We start from the raw sequence: 19,170 nt of genomic DNA, 5'->3' as shown, positions 1-19,170 counted from the left end.
CAGAAAAGAAACCCTTTCCCACTCTTTGAGGTGGAAAAAGGGGAAGAGAGGCAGGTGTGCCAGATACAGCTCGGGCAGGCCACTGTCAGCAAACTGCATTCATCAGGCTGGGATTTTCACTTGCAGCAGGACCTCTGCTGGGTGGGAAAGCACGAAGCCGGGCTCCAGCAGAGAAAGGCACAGATGCCTGGCTTGGGTTACTAAATCCCGGGATGTCCTCTGAGACCAAGAAGCCTAGGGGTAGAAGGGCTCCCACATGGTTGGGCAGTTTAGGGTTCCTTGCCTGTCCTGAAGGGGAACCATCCTGAGTTGCTCCTAGATAAACCATACACAGCCCCCATGTCCCGGACCCATAGTCTCTGGGTGTGTGATATACTTTTTTGTTCCTTTCTTTACTTAATAAAGCATTCATTAAAAAAATTTTTTTTAGTGTTTATATTTGTGTTTGAGAGACAGAGTGTGAGTGGGAGAGGGGCAGAGAGGTAGAGGGAGACACAGAATGGGAAGCAGGTTCCAGGCTCTGAGCTGTCAGCACAGAGCCCGACGCGGGGCTTGAACCCACTAACTGTGAGATCAAGACCTGAGCAGAAGTCAGACACTTAACCAACTGAGCCACCCCGGTGCCCCAAAGTGTTCAGTTTTTAATAGGACGTGTTGGTGGGCACCCAGTAGGTGTTTGGATTATCTGACAAAACCAGCCCTGGTCCTGAAGAGCATTATCTGCATAGTATCACTAAATAAGGAGAAAAGAGTACCCTTGCTGAAAGACAAAAGGAAAAATGTGTGACAGGGTCCTCCCAGAGACATGGTATCCCTGGGTACTTTAAAAATATGTTCCTACTCAAGGTCCCAGGGAAGGAAGGTGCTGGTAGGGGAGCAGACATAAGCGAACACCTTGCATGGGGCCACCCCACTACTTCCTGTTTCCTGGTGGACTCAGTGTGAATCTCCAACACTTGGTAGCAGGCCTTGTCTGCCAGGAATTTGTGCTTCTGCCTCTATTTTAGCTTGCTTTGTGATCTCCAAACAAATCTAGTTTCCTTATTCACTTCATCAACCACAGGCAGGCCCAGAGTAGGAGCTGTGTCCCTGGGGAAGGTGAGCCAGTGTTGGATGATGAGGGTGATGAGGCCCCTCAGCCAGCCACCTCCTGGCTGCCATCTCCTTGCCCCCATCTTTAGGTAGTAGTGGCCATTATGATGATGATGGTTGACAGCCCTTCAGGGGATTGGTCTTATTTTAGCTACTCTTTGCTCAGGTGTGTCAGGACTTTGTTAAAACCTCTCCCCGAGCTCTGGTGATTTGTCTTGTATTATTTCTCAGACCCAGGATACTATTTTGATTTAGAAAGTTTGCTTGCTTGTGCTGCAGCTGGTGGTGGCCACCAGATCCTTGGAGGAGAGGACCCAATGGTTGTCTGTTTTCATTGGTGCTGTGTCAGCTGTCCATTCAGTATTGATTTTTACACTGCTTCCTGTAGTCACTCCCCATTATGCTGTACTGGCCCGGGGCTGGTGCAGAGATTTTAACCTGAAATGTCTTGGTTCATTCTCTGGAAGCTGCTGACGCTCTGTCCTTTGGCTGCCCCCACCAGGTCTGCTGGGGCCCCAGCTTGCCACTGACCTCCTTACTGTTGAGTTGAAAAGGTCTGGGAAGAGAGGGTGTCCACACTCATAATTGCTAGGCATGGCAATTTGGCTTCAGCTCCTGAGGTTGCTTCAGTCTTGGGATGTAGGGTGGGAGGGGCTGAGCCAAAGAAAATTCTTAAAGGAAGATAGCATGCATTAACATCAGAAATCTGCAGAGTAAGACTTTGAAAAACATCCCATAAAAAGAAGTATACTGTATCTGGAAATGGCAATAAGGGTTAGTACCCTGCAAAATGAGTACCTCGTGCATGCTGTTGAGAGCACTGGATGGATGCTGTGATGGTCAAAGGAGAGGGACTGCACCCAGGGGTTGTGTTTGCTCCCACCCACTGCCTGAATGCTGTGTGAACCTTCCCTTTGTTCTCCATCCCCATGCAAACTTAGGTCTTGCAGGGTCTTAGAGCTCTGAGCTTGTGGCAAATGCTATACATGCTTCATAAGGAAAATATCCAGAACTGTGTGACACAGATGGGCCTGGAGGACATGGGAATATGCAGCTGGGGTGGAGAGTACTGTCTTTGGGGTTTAGGGAAAGTTGTAATTGGTGATACAGAGCAAGACCTGTGGGGAGGCCCAGGCTACCGGAGAATCAGAACTGTTCCTGGGAGGAAGGGGCAAATGATTTACTTGAGTGCCCACTGTGTATGATGCTTTACACACATTTTCTCATTTAATTGATACGGTATTCCAGGAAGAAGGTGTTGCTGTCACTTTTTTACGCAGGAGGAAATTGCACAGAGCTGCTGTGGGAAGGGGGTGACACCTCTTCCTCTCTGAGGAGAACATAGAAGACTGGTTTGGGCCTGTTCTGTGGACACTGGGTAGGGGCGGGGCAGCCTCCTAGCACCCACTTCCCAGGGGAAGGAGGCGGGCGGGGGGGGGGAGGGGTTCAGGCTGTGGGAAGGACGTCTCTGTCCTGTGGAGGTGGAGGCGCGATTCTGGGGGAGGACCAGGCCATAGTGGCACTGCTCTAGCATGAGCTCAGAGGGGCTGAATCACACCCCTTCCACCCAACACACACTGAGCCCAAGACCCTCCGTGGTGGGGACACAGAGTTCACAATAGCTTCCCTGACTTCTCACTCTTCTCTCCAGGGCCTTGTTGGCCAAAGGCCCAGGCTCTGCTGATAGAGTACTGACAGATTTCCTAAAATAGGAAGCCTTGTCACCCACCCATTATCTCTCTTTGGCTGAGCTGGGTGGGGCCTCCTCAGTAAAAATCTCTCTTTATAGATTTGTTTTACCAGAGAAAGCTTTGGCATGAAAGAGTGTGGCTGACTGGATGCCTTTGGTTCAAGGGCCAGTTTGAACCCATTGAAAGTGTGTTGAGTCCTGGGGTGGAGGTGGGGGGGCGGTAACTGGAATAATAGGGCTGGTTGGGGGCTGGACTGGAGTCTGCACTCTCACTTCCTGTTTGAAAGGGATGAAAGAAGCCCAAGGGACCTCACTGACTACTCAGCTGAGTTCCTTCCCTTCCTGCAGAGGCCCAAGGCCCGTGGGACACTGCAAGGAGTTCTAAGCTTGGTGTTAGAACAGCCAAATTCAAGTTCTGGTTATATTATTTTTCTAAGTAGAAGACCTGGAGCAAATCTTTCTGGGACTTTATTTTCTCATCTGTATAATGGATGGAAAAGTCCCTGTCCTGCCTACCCACTGGGTCGTAGTTCAGGTCCAGAGAGGCAGGCTCTGTGTGGGTCAAGTGCTGGGTCAACCCTGTGGTGTGCTCCACCTGATAAGAGATAAGATTTTGTTTGCTCAGAGATAACACCCAGGGCCTGGAACAGGAAAGGTGAGCTGAGGCCTGCCTGCCTAGTCAGAAAGCTTGCTTCTGTGTAGCTATGACTGGGTCAGCCCCTCTCTCTCCCATAGCCTCTCTTTCACATTAATCATAACCACATGCCTCGTCTGTTTTGCTGTTTAGATTTTGCTTGGCAGCTTTAATTCACTCTTGGGTCACAGGGGCTTTTTCCTCCATCTACATTCTGTTGATCTGAAATCAGATTTCACCTAATGGAGCAGAATTTTTCATTCTCTAATTGGTGAGGAGTGTGGGTTTTGTTTTTAAATCTTGTTTTGTTTTTACTGCTCAGAATTCCCCTGGATACACTTAGTTTTCTGATTTTGCCTGTGATTAGAGGGAGAGGCCATTGTAAGAACAGCAGTATGATAGTAACTTTCCCTTCCCCTCCCCAGTGTGATCCCATTGGGAAAAATAGTAAAGACTGAGACAGGGCAGACCCATTTCAAATCCCAATGGTGCTTCTCCTGAGTCTGTTCCAGGGCCTCAGACATGGGCCTATGGTGTTAGGCCCCATTCCTCTGCCGATGGCCATGGGAAGGACCCTCAGGGCACACTTGCACACTTAACCGCTAACTCTGAAAGGCAGAGGCCTGGGGAAGTCTAATTGGAGTGGGAAACTCTCCTTCTCTCTTGGCATGTTGGCTTTGGGTGTTGTGGATGGGAATGGAGAGAGAGAGAGAACTGCAGTAAACTACACAATGACACAATGGCTGAACCCACAGAGGTGTCCCAACCATTCATGCTTTACTGCAAGCAGAATCTTGCCCCAAGCCCCTTGTGAGCAGTGCGTTGGGACCCTCCATGCCTACCTTGGAGGCTGAAACCATGCCTGTTCCTCAGTGATAGATACAAAAAATAGCAGATAAAGTCCCTGTGTTTGAGGAACTCAAGACCTACCAAGGAGCTTAAAGTGATCTCCAAATTTGGGGCGCCTTGCTGGCTCAGTTGGTAGAGTATGCACCTCTTGATCTCGGGGCTGTGAGTTCAAGCCCCACATTGGGCATAGAGATGTTAAAAAATCATTAAAAAAAAAAAGCAATCTCCAAATCATGAAAGATGAGGCAATTATTACCAAACAACTGGGTGTGTGGGTTTGAGTGTGAATAGGTAGGTGTGAGGATGGCAACTTACTTGGGCTCACTTTGGCCTTCTGAACTGGCAGAGAGGAGGGGATTAACAATCTGCTTGTCTCTCTTCTTCCCTCTTTACCTCCCTTCCTTCTAATGGAAAACCTGCTAGGTCCTGGGTGGAGGTAGATGCTATAATAAGGGATTCGATAGTTCCTATGCAAGAGTGTCTGTGCCAGAGTTGGGGAGTACTACCTTAAGGGCCAACCTATCCTGCCTGAAGGGGCAGGATCTGGACTTGAACTAAAAGTTTCAGGGCAAATGAGCTTCATCCAAGCACATCATTTTAGACAGACCACATCCTAACCTCTGCTTCTTTACCTATTCTGTTCCTTTGCTCCTGCTTTTGAGTCTAAATCATTCACATAGATTCTGCCTCCACATAGGTGTCTTTCCCATGATTATACCAGTGTCTGAATCGGAAAGACCCCCGACCTACCCCTAAGGAAAAGTTTTGGTACTGAGCCCCCTTTCTCACCTTAACCAGTCTACTGGTTTTGGTTCTGGTAAGTGACTTCAGCTCGGATGGAGCATACAGGACCTCAGATTAATTGAGGAGGTAAGACTAGAAACAAACTAATAAAGTAAAATTACTATGTTAATTGCCAAGAGAACAGAGTTCTGTAAACTCTACAAGTCCTTGGTTTTAGTCCTGAGGGAGAGTCAAGATTTGCATAAGTGGAAAGGAGAAGGGAGTGCATTCTTGGCAAGAGACAGGACTTTAGCAATGGCCTAGGGATGGAAATGTGCTTCATGAGTTCAGGGAGCAATGAGTAGACTGGTTTGCTAAAAAAAATTATTGAGTGCCTCCTATGTGCGAGACACACAGAAGATAGAAAGGGTAACGAGTGATCTCTGTCCTCTGGGATTCCGTAGGGCTCTGAATCAGAAGCGCTCCCATCAGGACAGAAAAGCCTAGGTGTGTCTAAGGAATAAAGCAGAGACCACAACTGAGGGAGCAGGAAAGTGGCCACTCTCCCAGCACAGAGGTATGGATGTCTAAAAAATGTGTGCTCAGGATATAATCTTAGTAAAGCTGCAGATTACATTTAAAGCAAACATTTACAAAGAGGATTGGCATTAGGAATGTGCACTGAGGGGGAGCGGCTCTGCAATGCAGAGCTTCTGAATTGCTGTGGTAGAATTAGCCAGCAAAAGAGGAAAGAAGACCAGCTGGGGGCCAGGCACAAATGTGTTTTGTATTAAAAAAAAATTTTTTTTTTAATGTCTGTTTATTTTTGAGAGACAGATGGAGTGTGAATGGGAAAGGGGCAAAAAAAAAGAGAGGGAGACACAGAAGCTGAAGCAGGCTCCAGGCTCTGAGCTGTCAGCACAGAGCCCGATGTGGGGCTCAAACTCAAGAGCTATGGGATCATGATCTGAGCTGAAGTCAGACACTTAACTAACTGAGCCTCCCAGGCACCCCAGGCATCCCAGTTTTAAAGCAATCTCTCCAGCAGAGGCTCTTGCTAGTGATGTTTGTTATGTTGCTATTGTCTTGGTGACCCTGGCAGCAGAGTCTTACGGTCCCAGGGAGGCTTTTCTAGGTTGCTAGATTCTTTGGCTTTTTGAACTTATCACAAGAAGTTGCTTTGGTTTCCTCTCACTGCACGCAGAGGAATGCCTATGGTCTCTGAAATAGAGTAATGCTTGACAGATCTCTGTGTCCTTGTAGCTGGAAAAATTGCTGAGGAGATAGATGATTTTTGGTCCTTGCCTTTGGTCACCTGAGCATGTCCTGAACATAGCTAAATTCTAATGGTTTCTCTGAAGGAACTTTTACAAAAGCTGGTATATCATCCTTTAAAGTACAATCAAAAAGTAGCAAGGCATGAAATAAACACATAGGAGTGCCGATACAATGAATATTCATTTATTCAACAGGCATTTTTGTCCCTATTATGTTCCAGTCACTCTGCTAAGTACAAAACTAAGTGCCTATTAATAAAAGCCTTACTTGCACTATCCTCCTGAGTGCACAAGGTCAGAACACTCCTCAGCTGAGTGAACAAGGAATTTCAGGCACTGTTCTTCCAGTGCAAGCATAAACTGTCCACCAAATAGGAGGGACATGGTCTCTGGCAGTCATTTGGCCGCACAGGCTTCAACTTCATCGCTGCCTTGGAACTTTGGAGCATACTAAGTTTCAGAAGAAAAGGCCTCAGTCCAGACGTGTGTATGCAGGAGGCATAATTCTGGGAGAGACAGGAAAACAATCTAATGAAGCAGGGAATAAAACCCAATGTGGAGCCCTGCAAAGTGGGGGCTCACTTCTGAAGAAGCTGGTTCCTTTACACAAGCAGGCACGCTCTGCATGTTCTCAACCCAGGGTTGGTGAACCTCATTGGAATTAGCCTGCTGGGTGAGAAGGTGTGTTCCCAAGAACTGGGGGTGAGGTACAAGAGCCAAGATCTGAGCGTGTAGATGCCTGGAGTCGACCCCATCCCCTGTGGGACAGGGTGGGCCCCTGCTAGTTGAGTCCAGAAGGCCCTAGGGAGAAAGTGTGCTGTGGGAGTTCAGTCTGTCTGTGTTCCTTCCTGCTCCCTTATTTGAGAACCAGACACAACCAAGAGAAGAGGGATTGACACAGGATGGTGTCAGAGCATGTGCTGTGGAAGACTGGCCCGGGGCTTCTGAAGGTTAGCTTCTGGGTTGCCAAAAACACAGGGACTCTACTGTGGGACTGTTGTTTTAAGTAAAGATACCTATCAATATGAATCATTTGTTAGAAGAGCTCGGGTCCAGAAAGAGTGGAGACTGTGCTGCCCCTGGGTTTATTTTTGGGAGGTGCCTCTGACTCAGAGGATTAGGTGATCATTTGTACCTCAGTTTCTCCTACCTACAAAAACAGGATGAAACTCGCCTACTGCAGTATAGGGCTGTGGGAAAGTTAAAGAGAATAAGGAACATTTACATGCTCTTTAATACCTTTGAGGGAGGCAGGATTTTGGCCTGATGAACATTTTCTATAGGAAAGCTACAGGGTGGTCTGAAAATCCTTCCTTCCTTCCTTCCTTCCTTCCTTCCTTCCTTCCTTCCTTCCTTCCCTCCTCCCTCCCTTCCTCCCTCCCTCCCTCCCTCCCTCCCTCCCTCCCTCCCTCCCTTCCTTTCTTCTAGCCTGTCTGCCCAGTGCAGAGCCAAGCAGGGGGCCCAAACTCATGACCCTGAGATCAAGACCTGAACTGAGATCAAGAGTCAATTGCTCATCTGACTGAGCCACCCAGGCATCCCCCAAAATCTTTCTTAATAAGAAGCCAATCTCCTTGTTTGTGTCAATATTTCCTTCCTACTTCCCTTGTTATCATTCCCCCATAGTAATGAACCTCATATGATAATATTAGTAACTAATAATAAAAGCTATTATTGACCGGACAACTCCTATGTGTCAGTCACTCTGCTGGATATTACCTGATCTTGAATTCTTTTAATTTTTTTTAAGTGTTTATTTTTGAGAGAGGGAGGGAGGGAGGGAGGAACACAGCGTGGGGGGTGGGCAGAGACAGAGGGAGACACAGTCTGAAGCAGGCTCCAGTCTCTGAGCTGTCAGCATAGAGTCCAACGTGGAGCTCGAACCCATGAACCCATGGGATCATGACCTGAGCCGAAGTCGGAAGCTCAACTGATTGAGCCACCAGGTGCCCCTACATGATCTTGAATTCTTAAAACAGATATGAAAGAGAGGTGTTATTAGTCTCCCATTATACTGTGGAAACTGAGGCTCCAAGAGATTTGTGGAAAGGGTAGAGGTGACCCACAAAGAAGTGGGAGAGCCAGGATTGTAACTCAGGTCCACCTAGTGCAAAGTCCTATCCTCTCCACTACACCCCACAGGCTCCCGGCTACTCTTTGCAGATTTCTGAGGGCACGAGAGCAGAATCTGCCCAGAGAAAGCAGCTCCTGGCAGAAGAGGTGACCACAGAATGCTTGGTACTAAACACAATGCTGTCAGTACCAGTGCTCAACCCAGTGATGTGTGTTTAGGCTGGCTGTGGTGTGTGTAGAAACCTGCACCTTCAGAGTTCCCAGCTGTGGAGGGTGACAGAACTCAGAAAAGGACAGAATTTGTCTGGGGAAGACTCCTCTCACACCCAGGTCCCTCTCCCTTCTTGAACTCGAGGGATGCAGCAAGCCTTCTGTATCCCATCTGACTGCTTGTTAAGGCATCAAGGCAAGGCAAGGGCCTCATTGGGCCCTGGGGATTGGGCCTCTGTCCCTTGGCAGACTGAGAAAGCCCAGTCTTCTGGCAACATGGCTTACTTGGAAGCTGTTAACTTTGCCCTAGTTCATTTTATTGCATTCATATTTATCCTTTTTGTGATGCTTTCAGACGGTGGGTGTGGTGGCTGATGAGTTGAAACCTGTCTTAACTATCCACTGAAGCTGGTTATTACCTGCTTAATGACAACAGCTTGCAAAACAGTTTCCATGGCTCTCAGCACAGCCAGGCCTGCGTTGTCGTACATCTGCTGCTGAACAGGGTTTGCCATTCAGAAATGCAAGCACTTGGCTTCTTCGGCACGCTGTGGCCTGACACAATCATTCTGGTGTTCCATGTCCTCTAAATGTCATTGTTGAGTAATCAGTATTGATTTTTGGTAGCTCTTTCAGAGGCCAGGCTGTCACTAACCCCTCTGGGGGGCATCCTAGCCTTTGATACCTGAAGGGTAACTGCTTGTTTTATTGATGGATTGCCAGGACCGAACTTCCCAGGTCTATCATTAGCTCTTCAGAGGAGTTTTTGTAAACAACATCCAGAATCCTTGTGAAATTTCTATATTGTGTAATCCTCATCAATACTGTATATGTGAGACATTTCTTCTTTTTCTTTGTGGTAATCCCTACCTTGATGCTTAGTTATTTAGGTAAGGATGCACAATAAGGCAGAAATTTAGAGCCATTTCTTATACATGGTATTATTCTATTTTTTCAACTTTCCATAGCCTTCTCAGGAAATGATGCATTCCAATAGCATATTTTTTTCTAGCATCTAAAATTTACCTCTTGAAGTAAAAAAAAATTAAGATTCTTAACTTTCATAGTATAGTCCTGTCTTTTTTTTTTAATTGTATATATTTTTTGCTTTAATGTCTATTTATTTTTTTTTAATTTTTTTTTTAACGTTTATTTATTTTTGAGACAGAGAGAGACAGAGCATGAACGGGGGAGGGTCACAGAGAGAGGGAGACACAGAATCTGAAACAGGCTCCAGGCTCTGAGCTGTCAGCACAGAGCCCTACGCGGGGCTCGAACCTACGGACCATGAGATCATGACCTGAGCCGAAGTCGGACGCTTAACCGACCGAACCACCCAGGCGCCCCTTTGTCTATTTATTTTTGAAAGATAGAGACAGAGTGTGAGGAGGGCGCGGGGCAGAGAGAGAAGGAGACACAGAATCCAAACCAGGCTCCAGGCTCTGAGCACAGAGCCTGATGTGGGGCTCGAACTCATGAACCGTGAGATCATGACCTGAGCTGACTTTGGACACTTAACCGACTGAGCCACCCAGGTGCCCCTTCAATTTTTTTTTAATGTTTATTTATTTGGAGAGAGGGAGGGATAGAGAGAATATCAAGCAAGTTCCAAGCTGTCAGCACAGAGCCTGACACAGGGCTTGAATCCACAAACTAGGTGATCATGACCTGAGCTGAAATAAAGAATCAGAAGCTTAACTGACTGAGCACCCAGGAGCCCCTAGTCCTGGTTTTTTAAATATTACATATTTAAGGGAATGCAGTTTTTATTTTAATGTTGTAGGGCAATCAATATCAGGGATTATATAGTAATGCTGTAACTCAGTGATACTCTCTCAAGATGCTGAGATTCATGGGATTGGCCTTTTGTCCCTCAAATAGTTATATTGCTATGTGTTTTTATTTATCTGAACTTTTAGCACTCTCCACTTTCTTTTCTCCCTACTGGCCTACGTCCCGCTGCCTCTAATCCACAAGCTTATTTCTTAGAGTAGGATGAGGAGTTGAAAATAGCTTCTATTTCCTGGACATATTCAGCACATGGATTTTGTAACAGCAGCCCTGTGGCTCAGAGGTCCTTTTCATTTACTCCAGAATTCACAGCTCTGCCGTAGATGGTGGAGGGTGCAGGAAGTCAGAGCCTCCAGTTTCCAGGGTGTTTACTGGCATTGGCATTGAGCAGAGCTGCCCCTTTGGAAAATGCATGTCAGCCTGTATGAGGACATTACAGGCTATGGATCCAGCACGTGTATGATAAGACTAGTGTCCTTTATCTCCGGTCCTCCCTTTAACAGAAGCCACTGCTCTGATATCTATTTTAGCAAATAGTGGATGCTTAATGGAACGACCTAGGCTTTCCTTCATCAGTCTCCAGAGGGAAATGTGACCCGTTTTGCCTTATGTTCCACTCCTTGGATGGGCAGGAGATGCCAACACAAAACCAAAGCAGAGAACCAGCCACCCAACTTCTGAGCACTTCCAAGGATCCTTTGGTAAACTTCATAACACGTGTAATTTCTTCTTAAATGCCCATCTTCCCCATTAGACTGTGAGCTCGAGCTCCAACAAATAGGAGGACTGTGTCTCTTCTCCCTGTAGCCCCAGCCCCTGCAAAATGTTAGTCACATAGTGGGCACTCAGGGAGTAGTCATTGGGCTGGCTTAAGTGTGTGAGGGCCCCTCATCAACTCTGTCATCTGAACAGCCTTGTAAGAATATTCACCAGACAGAGGTATATTTCAGATGAGGTGTTTGAGCTTGAGGAAAGGTTCTCCCCTGCAGGGCTGATTGGAAGTCTGTGCCATCTTCCTGGTTTTTGGCCTGGGATTGCAGTCCCACTGCGAAGTGGCTACACTTTGCTCAGCTATGAAGGCTGGAAACCCACTGTGTGACTTTGCATGTGCCAAAAACAAGTCTATATTCCAGGTAGGGAGGCAATGGCAGCCCCGTGGGTGGAGTACATTAGGCACTGGTAAGCCTTGTGGGATTCGGAGAGGACAGAGAGATGGATGGAGGCTGAGGTAAGACTAGGAGTCCCATGGTTGAGTCTTTGATATTTGGGTGACTCAGTCTCTTACCTCTGCCTGTCTTTGTGGGACCGTTACTTTACAGTATTCCGTATTGCTTGCTTATTTAAACTGCCACTTCTCCATCCTGGGCCTCTCTGGAGAGACAGCTGTAGGCTGGATGTAATAGGTATGGGGCATCTTCCCACCTTGATTTCTTTCTTCCTGGTGTCATTTTGCCATGTCATTGTTTGCCTCTTCCAGCTCCAATATTCCACTTTTCTTCACGTGCCCTTTCCTGCTGTCTCACCTCTCAGGTTTCCAGTTTTCCTTTCCCCACACGCTCCTGCTCATCTGAACACATACTGCCTAAGCGGGAGTCTGTTCACCTCTCCTTTCCCATGCTTTTGCCTACAAACTAAGTATCTCCATGGCCCATCACTTCTGGGCTAGACTTTGCATTTTCCAAGATGAGAGTGAATTTTCCAGTACATTTATCTGCGTGTTAAACATTTACCTTCTATAATCAACAGTGACAGGCTCCCTAGAGAAGTAACATAATGAAGATTCACCTTCCCAGGAACTTAGAACACTCTGTTGGCATTTATCTTTTCCCGCGAATCTCTTAAGACTTTCTGATAAAAAAGATAAAAGAATTTGGGACGTAAGTTAAACTTACATTCCTATCCATCCTGACCTTGGACATCCATTCACGGTTGGTGGGAATAAGACATTGCGTGGTATCAGTCAATGTCCTCTTGTCTAGCTTTGGGAATGTTTTGCTCACCTGCAGACAGAGACATAAACGGAGAGCATCAGATTCCCTTGGGAGGTGGGAGGAGTCTCAAGGGAATTGTTAACACTGATGAAGAGAGAAGTTTCCCCTTCTGTGATTAGAGGCAGGAGTAAAAACTTTGAGAGAGTCCACATGGTGAACAATGAAGACAAAGGGAGCAGGGCCCTGGTCTCCTGCTGCTAGCAGCAGTGAGCTCTGTGGATCTGTCTTCCACCAGTGGTAGCAGTGAAGAGCTACAGAGGAGGACTATCAGCCCCTCAGGCCAGGAACTCAAGGGACATGTTTGGGGATGATGGTGACTCCACAGGCAATTGAACTTGCAGGAAAAACTCTGGTGGAGAATTAAGATTCAAAGGCATTACAGTTGTTCCTTATTTGTCTCCCCCAGACTTGATGGGTGCACAACAGAAAGATTAGGTAAAGAACAAACTATGGCCCTTGCTCTCTGAGAGGATCACATTGTGATGGGATGGTTAGGGAAATGGGCATGTACGTACATGATATGGGGGAGTGAACAGAGTTGGGGTGACGGGTGAGGAGAGAAAGTGTTGAATGTGAGCTGGGTGTGGGATTGGCCAACCTTAGTGAATCCAAATGGGAAGAGTGTTGTGGCCTCCATGGAAATCAATTAAAGTGACTGGTGTTTGTTTCTCTCTGTGGCATAAATGCTGTCAATAATGCCTATGAAGAGATGAACACTGAACCTTCTTCATTCATTCTGACCAGATAAGATCATTAGTTTCCTAGAACATTTTCTTACTTGTTTATACTGAAACTTCTCCACCCTGATGTTCTCTGGCCAGCACAGGGGTAAATATTAATGGAGCCAGGAAATTAAGCTTAGCTGGGTTCAAGTAAAACCAACTATCCAAGGGGGGTTGGTGCCATGACCACTGCGCAGGACATTCTTATTCCAAAAAGCTGGTTTCAGCATATGAGGTACAGAATTCCTGGAGATCAGTGATGGCAGGGATCATATGGATAACCAGGCACAGCTTCGCTCCTCTCCCACATGAGAAATCTGAGATCTGGAGAAGATAAGATCTTGCTGAAATTCAGAGTTGCAGAACCAGAAAAAGAATCCATGTCCTTCAATTGCTAGGTCAATGTGTTACCTCTTCTGCAGTATAGCCTCAAAGTACAATGTTCTCCACCTGGACTGGACTAAAGCACTTGACTCTAGAAGCCTCTTGGTGAACTAGAAAATAAAGCCATGCATTAAGCTCTAATCATTAATAATGCTTTGGTGTGGATGGTGATAACTTTCTCTTAAATCAACCAGGCCAATAAGCTAGGATTTAAGACTAACTTGCTCCCCATCCTACTACTGGTAAAAAAAACAAAAACAAAAAACTTCTCCCTTCTTTCCTCCTCCTGCTCTGCCCTAAAGCATGTGCCCATATTGGTCAGGGCAGGAGGATATTGATTATTATGGATTATCGATTATTATTGATTAGCCTAGAAGAATGCCATGTTGACTTTCTTGTTTGGGCCATGTCATGATTCTCTGTAGAGGAGGCAAAGCTTTGGGCTCTTCCTCTGTTTTTCTAGTTGCCATTCCTGTGCCACTTCAGTGCAACTGAAGATATCTTAGTAAATCTCACAAAAACGCATTCCCTCTTCACTCCTAGGAGATGAGGAGCAGAGGAGGAAAAACTATGAAACGTTCCTTCTGTCAGCTAATGGGGTCATTGATGACCAGCATGATAAATGCCTTTAGAAAAACTGACACTAAAAAAAAAAAAAAAAAAGGCATTTTCTGTGTTTAAAAACTCCGTTCTAGAGTTTTGTAAGTGACATCCTTTATCTGGAAATTTAAAAAAATGTTGAGGTTCCATTGTTCTTCTGTGAGGAACATGGATCATGTGCCTTCCTGCCACTGGGTGAAAAATGAGAAGTTTGGATCAGCTTTCACCACTGAACATACACCCACTGCCTGGGCTAAGTCTTTCCTTTTCCTTTCCTTCCATGTCTTATCACAGAATTATGGGCTCTTCAAACTGGTCAATTAAAGACCATAAACATACATCTCTGATCACCTCCCTTTCCTAACCAAAACAGTGCTGAATGACTATAGAGTGGTCCCTGGACCAGCAGCTTCAGCATCATCTGGGGGCTTGTTAGAAATCAAATTCTTGGACCCCACCCAGACCCACTGATTCAGAAACTCTGCAGTAGGGGTGCCACAAACCCTGTAGTGATTTGGACCAGCACATTTGACCAGCACTGGACTCCAGCATGAAGTACTCTTGAGAGCTTGCCATCAAGGGACTTCACAGCATAGCCCCCAAGCCACCTGTTCAGCCTCCCGGTGCTTCCCTGTGCACACTCTGTGCTCTGGTTATGCTGAAGAGGTGCTTCGTTTTCATGCCTTACTGCCTTTGCTCAAATGCCTCCTCTACCTGGAATGCCCTCCCCACCCTCCCCCGTATCTGCCCAATTCTCCACCTAAAAGTTTTGCCTGCTGTAAATGCTGGCAGACACGTTTCTGATGATGGATATTTTAGTTTTAGAAGCAGAGATGGGGGTCTCCAGTTACTCCCATGTCCATTGATCACTCTAATCACCTCAGCAGCACTGAAGGGCTGCTCCAGGTGACCGCTGGCAAACATCCTCTAATCAGCACATAGGTTAACTAACATTTGTACATTGCTTTCCTTCCAGGAACCTCCAAAGGCAAGTGTTGTGACAGAAGAGGGGATGACTCAGTCCACACCTGTTGGGAAAGCAGGATATAAAATCCAGTAGCACTGATGTGAGCAATGAACAATAATGGCAACCTATTTTTAAATGGCATGAGCCTTGATAATTATCACTTGCAGTATCTAGCCTCCCAAGCTGAATGCATCCTCAGGATGTGAAACTCATTCTAATAATTTAGGCACTGGAAAACACTGGAAGGCTTGTAGAAAATATATACTGTGAGCACAAGATATTCTGAGCAATGTGTTTACTTCTGTCTGGTTCCATGTGCTAAAATGTCTGCCTTCATTATGAAAACCACAAACAAATTTTTAAACAATAGTCCTCAGGTCTCAGCGACTCTCCACAGGGCATTGATCACGATGGTCTACCATCACGGTCCCTACCATCTTTGAGGTATCATTCGGGTCTGTAGCCATTTGTATTTGTGGGGCAACCAGGCAACCTCTTAGTGCAGATGGATGATAATGAGTAACATGTCTTGCTTCCTCTGCAGGCTGTTGGGAAGATTAACTGGATCATAGGCCCCCCTCTAAATGACAACGTTTAGTGTAAATGTCAGTTAATATTATTTTGATCACCTGGATGCCTACTCCAAAGTCAGAGACCTTCAGTTTCTCTTGACAAATGGAGAAATCATTCTTCTTACAGCATTAATATTGACTAGTCCTGGATTGTGCCCGTAGGTGACTGGGGCTTGGTTGAAAATAAGCACTAGCTTTTAGTGAGATTTTGGAATTAGGATGTGGAAGGAGTTAGATGAAGCAGATTTGGTTCAAAGCACTGATTTTCCCTGTGGTCCTCAGACTGGTCTCTGTTCACAGAATTGTGGGCTCTTTGAATTGGAGGGGGGGCTGTGGTGGTGAGCTAGTCTAATCTTTGACACTTTTCACAACTCCAGGCCACAGCATTCAGGACAGATGTCATTTAGCTCTTGCTGGGACATCTGCAGAGTTGGGTGGGCTCATCATCTCAACAGCTCATTGCGTTGTTGGACATTTGCAGTTGTTGGAACATTATTTCAGCTTTTGAGCCAAAATCTGCTTCCATTTTATTTCCTACTATTGGTTTTCATTCTCAACTCTGGCAGAATACACAGAAGGCTGCTCTTCTCAATAAGCAGGGCTTCCTGAAAAAAATAACGCACAGCTAGCATGCTTCTGTCAGAGCTTCTCTTCTCTGAACTAAACATCCCCTGGTCTTGTAACTGTCCTTTGTGGATGTCGTTTTCAGAGCCACCTCACAATCTTGGTTTTCTCCTTTGGGCAAGGAGCATGAGTGTTTATAATATGATCGCTGGAGTAAGAATAAACTGGCAGGGAACGGCTAGATCTTCCATAGTCTTACAGTAAAGCAAACTATGCCCTGAATAGTGCCCCCTGCTCCCTGCACCCTTACTGCAGCACACAATTGTAAGAATTGAGAGAGGACCCCGATGGTAACTGACTCTCCAAGGAACCACCCCGGTGACATCGGGTTGTGGGGGCAGGTTGATAACTGTCATGTGGAGTGAATTCACTTGTTATATACTTCCTACTGATCATCTCTTTGTCCAAAGTGATAGGATTCTTCCTAGTAATTGTATAGAAATGTCTAAGCAGCAGACAGTGTGGAAGTTGGATGCAGTGATAAAGTGCGCAGACAGGCAGATCTAATTTCAAATATGGCCCTGCCAGTTCAGCAGTTTGCTTTACATCTCTGAGTCTCTATTTTCTCTTGTGTCAAATGAAAATCATTCCTGCCTCACAAAGTTGATGTGAGGACTAAATGCAATGATGTTTTCAAAACAGTAGGTGCCTATGAGTGCCCTCTGATGTTCTTAGCACAGGGACTTTTTGTTGGGGTTTGGTCCTCCTTCCTCTAAAGCAGTCCAGGTCAATGTGTTTGACACATTCTGGTGGTAATGAGAGTCCTGAGGAATCTAAGTCAAGGAGTGGCAAGATTCTTTTCGGAAAGGGCCGTGTGTAACTTCTTTACATTTAAATAGCCACATGTCTGGTGACTACTTAATTGAACATAATAACCTTGGAGCATGTGGCAAATAAAGTTAAGCCCAGTCTATGGATTGAGTGAAAGACTACCGGTAGTAGGATGTGTTTCAAGTTTTGCAGTAGGAGAATACAAGAAGAAAACTGTGGAGAATACTAAGATGACCAGTCGCTCACACCCTTGTGTAGGGTAGTCAGGAATTTCAGCTTTGCAGGTCATATGGTCACAACTACTCAGCTCTGCTGTTGTAGTGTGAAAGTAGTCTGAGAAAATGCATAAATGAATGCATGTAGCTGTGTCACAGCAAAGCTTTATGTATTTACAAAAACAAGCAGCAGGCAGGCCATAGTTAGTCAATCCCTAGTCTAAAGACTTCTCCCTTCTCTTCTCCCTCTTTTCCCCTCTTCTCCCTCCCCTCCCCTCTTCTCCCCTCCCTTCCTTGTCCTTGTCCCTCCTTATTTTGTCTGTTTCTTTCTTTCTTTCTTGTGGTAAGAACACTTCAAATGAGATCTACCCACTAACACATTTTGAAGGGCATTATATGCAGAGTTGTTAACTATTGTCACAATGTTGTACCGCACATCTCTAGAACTTACTCATCTTGCATAACTGAAACATTACACTCATTGGGCAGCAACTACCTGTTTCACCTCCTTCCAGTCCCTGGCAACTACCATTTTACTCTTTGCTTCTATGAGTTTGGCTATTTTAGGTAACTCATATAAGTAGAACCATGAAGTATTTGCCTTTTTGTGGCTGGTTTATTTCACTTAGCATCATGTCCTCAAGGTTTGTCCATGTTGTTTCATGTGGCAGGATTTCCTTCTTTTTTTAAAAGCTGAAAAATTCTCCATTGTCTGTATATACCACATTTTCTTCACCCAGTCATCCACTGATGAACATTTAGATTATTTTTACAACTTGGCTATAGTGAATAAGCTGAAGTGAACGTGGGAATGCAAATACCTCTTTGAGATCCTGATTTTCATGCTTTTGGATAAATAGAAGTGGGATTTCTGGATCACAGGGTAGTTCAGTTTTCAGTTTTTGAGGAACATTCACACTGTTTTCTGTAGCAGCTACTTTCACTGGACAAGAATTTCAATGTCTCCACATCCTTGAAACATTTGTTCTTTGTTTTTTGATGTTAGCCATTCTAACAACCATAAGGTGGTTAGAGCCTCATTTCCTGATCTCAGCCCTGGGGACCTGCTTCTATTGCATTTATCTTTCCAGAAGCATCTCTCTCTTACCTGAGGGGTTCTAGGATCCTCTCTGGGGTCACTGGGCATATAGCCGCAAAACCTGTCTGAAGATTTGCTTCAAATTGTTGTAGCTCCTGGAGAGGTAGGTACCTCCATCCACTATTCTGTAGAGTGCACAAAACCTTTAGAGCAGGGACGTCTGGGTGGCTCATTTGGTTGAGCGTCAGACTGTTGGTTTCGGCTCAGGTCATGATCTCCTGGTTTGTGTGTATGAACCCCACATTGGGCTCTGCACTGACAGCCTGGAGCCTGCTTGGGATTCTCTCTTTCTCCCTGTCTGCTCCTCTCCTGCTCATGCTCTCCCTCCCTCTCTCTCTCAAAATAAAATTACAAAAAAAGATTAAAAAAACTCACAAACCTTTAGAGCAGACCCACGGGAGATTTCATTATCACTGGGAGCAAATACCTAGGTTTTGTGTTTCCATGTAAATCATTTGTTAGGTGTGCAGAGTGCCCTGGTGGAGGCCTCTGTGACACCCCATCCTCATACTTCATAGAAATACTTGTATGATGAGATGTCCCTCTCTATGAAGTCAGGACAATGTTAGAATTGCTGTTTGTGGCTATAGCCCTAGCATCTAGCAAAGTGACCAACACAGGGTACCCACTCCACAAATACCTACTCCAGTTCAGCCTCTAATCCACAGAATTTTTTCAGACAACATTGTTAGACTTTGTCATCCTAACACTGTGGAGGAAAGTTCATGGACTCCAGGCCTGAAAAATAAGAAGTGTATTATAGGCATGGTCTTAACCAAAGACCCATAATATTAGGCCCCAAAAGTTTTCTTGGCAACTATCACTGACACAACTTCTGTTTACACAATTGCCAGACATTTCTTGTAGGGAGTTAACATTAATAACT

General features: G+C 45.7%; 1 pseudogene; it reads right to left on the bottom strand.

Annotated features, from left to right (window-relative positions):
• Positions 1-18,727, bottom strand: part of LOC122237025 — a 32,228-nt pseudogene extending 13,501 nt beyond the window's left edge.
• Positions 18,728-19,170: the final 443 nt, after the last annotated feature.

This window comes from Panthera tigris, chromosome A3 (genome assembly GCF_018350195.1).
Source record: "Panthera tigris isolate Pti1 chromosome A3, P.tigris_Pti1_mat1.1, whole genome shotgun sequence".
Taxonomy (NCBI): Eukaryota; Metazoa; Chordata; class Mammalia; order Carnivora; family Felidae; genus Panthera; species Panthera tigris.
The sequence above is the reverse complement of the archived record's forward strand: the minus strand, read 5'-3'. Positions and strand labels throughout refer to the sequence as shown.